This window comes from Macrobrachium nipponense, chromosome 6 (assembly GCF_015104395.2).
Source record: "Macrobrachium nipponense isolate FS-2020 chromosome 6, ASM1510439v2, whole genome shotgun sequence".
Lineage (NCBI taxonomy): Eukaryota > Metazoa > Arthropoda > Malacostraca > Decapoda > Palaemonidae > Macrobrachium > Macrobrachium nipponense.
The window spans coordinates 29,219,567-29,226,822 of record NC_061108.1 but is presented as its reverse complement, the minus strand read 5'-3'; the positions used below and the strand labels follow the sequence as shown (position 1 = coordinate 29,226,822).

General features: G+C 33.4%; 1 protein-coding gene across 4 annotated transcripts in view; it reads left to right on the top strand.

Moving 5' to 3' along the window:
- The first annotated feature begins 6,433 nt into the window (after window positions 1–6,433).
- LOC135216742 (uncharacterized) overlaps window positions 6,434–7,256 on the top strand; it is a 169,359-nt gene continuing 168,536 nt past the window's right edge. For 2 of the 4 annotated variants that reach the window (XM_064252214.1, XM_064252212.1), the window contains exon 1: window positions 6,437–6,543. The gene's annotated coding sequence lies outside the window, so the exon portion shown is untranslated. Of the gene's footprint in view, window positions 6,544–7,256 lie in introns of all 4 variants that reach the window. The other 2 variants (XM_064252213.1, XM_064252215.1) reach the window with 2 other exon arrangements.

Below are 7,256 nucleotides of genomic sequence, written 5' to 3'. Positions count from 1 at the left end.
GCACTGTCGGGCGGATGTGAATGATCTGAAGCTTGTCCATGTTCGGTATCACTGATCGTTCTAATTCTACCATTGCACACTTTTCGTTGCTCACATCTCCAGTGAGTAGTTTCTTTAACAGTTTTATCGACAACGTATGAATATCCATTATGAAGCAATTTTCGGCCACCACGTCCTGTCTTAGTGAATTCCATGGTTGAACTCGCAAAAAATAAATTCCAGAGTCAAATTTGAATATAGAAAAAAATATATATATAACTACAAAGCAGTATTAGTAAACTAGGTAATTGTTAGTTAAACAAGCAGTTAAATAGTAATTATCGAATTAGTGAAAAGTGAAACTTCATTGAAGAAAAAAATCTTAACTATTATTATTTTTGCTTATATTTATCTTTCGTAATCTTAGCAATATTCGGCATTTTGTCCGTTCGACTTAATGTCTGTTCGGCTTTGTGTGTGTTCGTCATTATGTCTGTTCGGCATTCTGTCCGTTCTGCTTCCTGACTTCTGCTTCTTGTCCTTCGACAAAAATGCATTCGGCATCCCGTCCGTGTACCGTGACGTACGTAGAGACTTGTGAAATACGTTGTCCTTACAATATTACGTATATTAGATATACGTATATAATATATATATATATATATATATATATAATTATATATATAATATCTATATATATATTAATATGTATATATATATATATAATATATATGTGTGTGTGTGTGTGTGTGTGTGTGTGTGTGTGTGTGTGTGTGTGTGTGTGTAGAGCCTACTTTTTACCAGATATATGTGTAATTGTAACAGCCACAATGCCCTCTAAATTTCTTGAATTCTTCGCGCTATTTTGGATACGCTTGTCACTACAAAGCCTTAAAGCCCAAGTGCAAGATATACTATATGTAGAAGTTATGATGTCCTTTCCGTGATCAGATGGGCAACGTGACTTTGTGATCGTGATTATGGGACCTGGGTTCATTTCCCGCTACCGGATGTCATAAGTTCTTCATATATATTGCACTTGGATCTAAAGGCTTTGTAGTGACAAGTGTATCCAAAGAAGCGCGAATAATTCGTGTTGAGAGGCCATTGGGGCTATTACAATTATATGTATATCTGGTAAGAAGTGACCCGTAGATTCTATGTAAATATTTTAGCCTAAAAACAATAGAAACGATTGCCCACTTTGCTACTATGGGGAGGATGGTCAGGTCGGCAACGTGACCTTGTCGTGATTATGAGACCTGGGTTCGTTTCCCGTTACAGGACAGCGTAATTCCTTCATATATCTTGCACTCGGTTCATAAGGCTTTGTAGTGACAAGTGTATCCAAAAACAAAATCACCAAGTTGAAAGGACATTATGGCTATTACACTTACGTATGTATCTTGGTAAAATGTGATTTATATATGTGTATGTATATATATTATATATATATATATATATATATATATTATATTATATATACATAATATATATATACATATATATATATATATATATATATATATAATATATATATTATATATATATATTATATATATATATAAACGAAGACTACACTGGTTTACGTCTTAACTCGATGTTTAGTAAGTGTTCCATGCATTAAGGTGAATTCACATAGGGCACACACACACACACACATCTATATATATATATATATATATATATATATATAAAATATATATATATATAAACTCGCATTTCCGTTTGATAGAACTTGCTAATGTCTTAGTGCTTGACGTCCTATATGAGCGTCTGGGACGTCTTGCTTACTGAGGGATCAAAGGATAAGTTGGTTGATAAACATTCCAATAAGTATGGATCCGATTATGTTAGTTTTCAACTATTTCAACCATCTCTTATTTCAATGAAACTTGATGAGAAGGTACTTTTGAAGTGGGCAAATATTTGAGCTATATATTTTTACTTTTGACCAGTTTTTCGAGTTATTAAGTTTATTTAAATAAAAGATCTCTGATTTGGATGAAATTTATTATCCAGATACCTTGGTGGCTGGTGATTACCATTATAAATTCATCTTAAACTGTCCTTTGTTTTGTCAACGTCAAAGGTCAGTTTAAAGAGAAAAAATAATTTTTCTCTGTTGATGCAAATTGCTATGCAGTTGCGTTGTGGAGGTTCCTCAAGTATTTTCATGTTATCCTATCTTCCCAGTCACAAATAAAAAGGAAAATACCTTAGCAGTTCTTACTCTTGATCTCAGACAGCATCATAGTTGTAGGTCTATGATCTTCAGAATCTTTGTCAGAAATTATAACAATTAAATTTCCCCAAGTGAAACAGCAATTAGACCTAATGAGGCTGTGGTATCGTATGTACGCCATCAGTCCTATACAGATAATTTGATCATTAACTCTCTAGAGACTATCATTCTTTCAGTCACTAGTTCCTGCCAACAAACACAATGCGTTATCGTAGTTCATGACTTGCAAAATTTGAAAAAAATGAGTTATATGCTGCGTTTGTCAAATTGGTGTCAGTGAAAGGAAGAAATAAAAGTAGCAATATTTCTCAAGAACTGAGGAATTCTTTTCTCATTTATTTGCTCACTATATAACTTCCGTGTAAATAAATAAAAAAAAAAAATATATATATGACTGAAATAAGCACGCAACAGTAAATCTGGGTAAAGTAAGGAGACCATTTCATTAGAGAAGATTAATTAATATTTGTTTATTTGCCTGCGCACTTAAATCTGAATAAAGCAGAAAGAAAATTTTATTTTATGAATAGTCTTTACAGTGTTATTATTTGTCTGCTTGATATTCCCGGGTGGATGAGGAATTTTTCAAATTCATTACATGCATGATTTCACGGTCTGTCTCCCTTCTTCTTCTTCTTCTTCTTTGCTTTCTCTCTTCTTATTCTTCTTCTTCTTCTTCTTCTTCTTCTTCTTCTTCTTCTTCTTCTTTTGAGAAAATTAGTTCATTTTACAGCCGTTATAACAACAAATGTCATCGGCGCCGTTTACAAGAGAGAGAAAGGAAGCTTCAACGAAAGAGTTAGAACGCATGACGGCCATAATGAAACGCAGATGCGACCATTATTCAATTGAGGTCATAATGAGGGCAATTAAGTTCTTTTCTTACTCTTCAGTTCAGTGTCTCCTTCCTGTACCTGCTATTTGCATAGTAACAAAGCCTGATGAAGGCATACGGCGTGTTTATAAGTTTATCCGTCAAATGGCTGAAGTATTTGCCGGTTGCCTAAACGTGTTCTTAATTTTTTGTTTGGCTGCGAGTCTCTCTCTCTCTCTCTCTCTCTCTCTCTCTCTCTCTCTCTCTCTCTCTCTCTCTCACACACACACACACACACACACACGTATATATATATATATATATATATATATATATATATATATATATATATATATATATATATATATGTATGTATATATATATATATATATATATATATATATATATATATATATATATTAGAGGGGGGTCCATAAAGTCATGGTACAATTTCAAATACGTGTACGTCGCTTTGTAACTATACAATATAGAATTAATCTGTAAAAAGGATAAGTAAGGTTGATGTGTCTATTTTTTCTCTTCTTCTGGACTTTTCTTTATTATTTGCTTCATCAAATATTTATCATAATTTCTGAAACTTAAAAATGACTTCAGTTTCAGAACTGCTGTTGCCCATAGCTTCACTAGAAGAGGAGCAATTAAACTGCGTTCTTTGGTTGGCTGTGCTAATAAGTATACTGTCGCTGTCCAAGGAAGGTTTTATAACCCAGTGCAACAAAGAAGCACTATACAGGAATTGCATAGCTAGGTAGATGAAGAAATTTAAGGAAACAGGCTCTGTTATTGATAAACCATGGTCTGGTAGACCATGCATGTGTTGATGAAGGAACTGTAGCATCTGAATTAAAAAAAATCTACTGCGCATAAGATTCTGCGTGGAAGAAAAAAAAAAAAACTTAAAATGAAAGCGTACGGAATCCAGATGCATCGAATGTTGTTAGAAGGATGTAAACTATTATTTCCATACTCAAAATAATGTTTTCCACTACAATTTGCCAAAAATTCATCAACAGCATAATCTTATATTTATACATAATTCGATATATATATATAATTATATATTATAATATATATATATCATATATATATATATATAGGGTACATATATATAAATATATATATATATATATTATATATATATATATATTATAATATATATATATGTATCTTGATCCCGAAACATATAAAACGTGATGTTATGTATAAATGAAGGTAATGCCACGGAGGAAAGTGAGAAAACGAGAACAGCCGAGATCTTCGGTCTTAAAGGCAAGACTAGTAGAGGGTTGTTAAGACCGAAAGATCTCGGCAGTTCTCGTTTTTTTCATTATCTTCCGTGGCATTATCTTTATATATATATATATATATATATATATATATATATATATATATATATATATATATATATCATATATATATATATATATATATATATATATATATATATATATATGTGTGTGTGTGTGTGTGTGTGTGTGTGTGTGTGTGTGTGTGTGTGTGTGTGTAGTATTTTTGCCCTCTCTCTAAGATACGGAGATTCAAGCTTCACTGGCGAGGCTTTGAACAAATAAATAAATAAATATATGAAACCATCAAATATTACTGCTTATGGTTTCGGCTATGTAGGTGACGAAAACTTCGAACGCAAAATTATCGTCTTTCCATGTAAATAGGCTACAGTCTGTAGGTAAATTAATTATACCGGAATTGAGTAATTTGATGTCAGTAGAAATAAAGTTCAAGATAGACAGAAAGAAATAGATCCATTCACCCGCCGTGATGGAACGAAATCTGGCAGTTTGCTCGATCATCGCCCAATAGAAATATGAAAAAGAGCGAGGCGTTTTTTGAATTTTGTGCATCACCCGTGCATGAAATGTACTGAAGTAAAAGTAAGATTGTTGGCATTTACTAATATTAAAAACAGTTAATAATGATCGATACAGTAGACTAATTCCGAAAACAATAACATTGTCATTTGTGTCGAGTTTTTTTTTTTTCCATGGCTTCATGACTGCTAAGCAGAAAACTACTATATTATATGAAAAATAGGAGTTTGAAGGTAATTAGATAAATATTTTATGCCTTGAGATAAAACAAGGTTGCTAACTTGTTTGGGGTTTCTGATGTATAAAGGAACAGAAATCCGCGTGAAAGGTACAATTAAATCGGTCTTGGAGGAGTTGTCGTTCATGCACAAGGTCGTCTCTTGGTCTCCCCCTCACCCCACAAGCCCCATTATAGTGCCAGCCGATGGCACTATAATTTGATTTATGACGTATGTTTTCATTAAAATGTAAAAAAAAAAAAAAAAGTTATGTTTTCTTTTTAAATGCGTAGTCATAGATATATGAAATTTCTCGGAAATATGACGTTTCTTGATCCTTGTCTGTCTACTAGCTACCAGTGATGGTGAGATAAATAAACAGTAGTGGGAGTATATAATTTTTGCTGCAATAACTTGCTCAAATGGCTTCAAAAAGCACATAAAATAGTTAGATAAAAAAAAACAAGCTGATTAGACTTGCTTTGCTCGCCAAACCGTCTTTGCCCCCACCCCAACAAAAATCTGATGAAAGCAATATTCTATTACTTCACTTTCAGACTCATAGTCTTGTAGAGTTAACCTCTGGTCATGTTGTGTACTGTAAAATAGTGGCTAGGTACATAACTCTCTGGATTTGATTAAAAAAAGTAAGGTATATTATCTAAATGAATCACTCTGTTGTTGCAGATAAAGCTGGCTTCATATTAGCTCGGGTTCTTGCCCCTGGAATAACCAGTAACTTGGTGAATAAATGCACGAGCGGATCCCTCCTTTATGAAGGAAACGACAGTGTTGTGGAATCAGTTACTTCAACTTCTAAGACAGCCCACGTACTTTTCGAATGTCTGGATTTTTATTCATGAGACTGGCTTGAAAGATATCAATTTTAAGCAACACATAGTTGTTGGCCATCAAATAGTAAGAGTTTTGAAATACAAATTTTACTCACAACTGTAACTCTGCCTGAAAATCCTCATTAAGAACCGCCTAGCAAAGCAAGAACTAATCTTGGGATGTAGCTAGTACTACATTGCAACAAAGAATAAAAATCCGAAATACTTGAAAAAAAAACTTCTTCCAAATTCATAACACAGAAAACATAAATAATGCACAATTGTAGGAACATAGATGTATATAGAATAACTGAATCAAAATACAATAACTAAATTATTCTATAAGTTTCCTTGCATCACACATAGGATGAGTACACAATTACACATTTGCTACAATGATAGCAAAAGAGAGAGACTGAGACTAGTATCGGATTCAGCAGTGTTTCGATAACAAAAGTTGAGAATCTCATTCCCACCTTCCATCTAATACCCCCAAGAAAACTCTCTCATAGTCATCACACCAGTCGGTTGTCAGCATTGTTTGTGGTTGGTTGCTCATTACCATAGTTTGTGGACGTAAACTTGGTATATACATCAGTGCCAGGTAAGTCATTATCGTGATTAGAGCATGTAAAGTCCTATGGGTAGTACTGTGAGGACTTAGATGAGACACTGCTGTTTGTAGCACTATAGGAAAACTGGAAATTCCTTGTTAAGATCAGTGCACTCTTGCCTTTGCAAGAGTTGCACCATGTTGGGAGATGCGAACATAACACTAGGAAAACAGGTTGGTTGGCCTCGCAACATCAATAGGTATATATGATTGTCATTGAATGACAAATAACTTTAATAATTTCTTGTCAAGAAACGAAGAAATATAAAAAAAGCGAATCGCGTTTTGGACTTTTGTGCACCGTCCGTGCATGAATGCACTGAAGTAAGATTTTGTAAGATTGTCGACGTTTACTGATATTTAAAAAAAAAAAGCTAATATGATGCATCAGCACAGTACACATTTTGAAACCCGAAACATTGTCATTAGTGTCGAGTCGGTTTTTTCAAGGCTTCATGACTAACAAGCAGAAGAAAACTATAGCATGTGGGAAAATAGGAGTTTGAAGGTATTTAGATAAATATTTTATGCCTTGAAAAATCTACCGGCATGAGATAAAACAAGGTTGCTAACTTGTTTGGGGTTTCTGATGTATAAAGGGACAAAAATTCACGCGAAAGGGTATAAAAAAGCGCATCAAAAACACATTTATAATAAAATCGGTCTCGGAGGAAGCACAGGGCAACCATGCATGAAGGAAATTT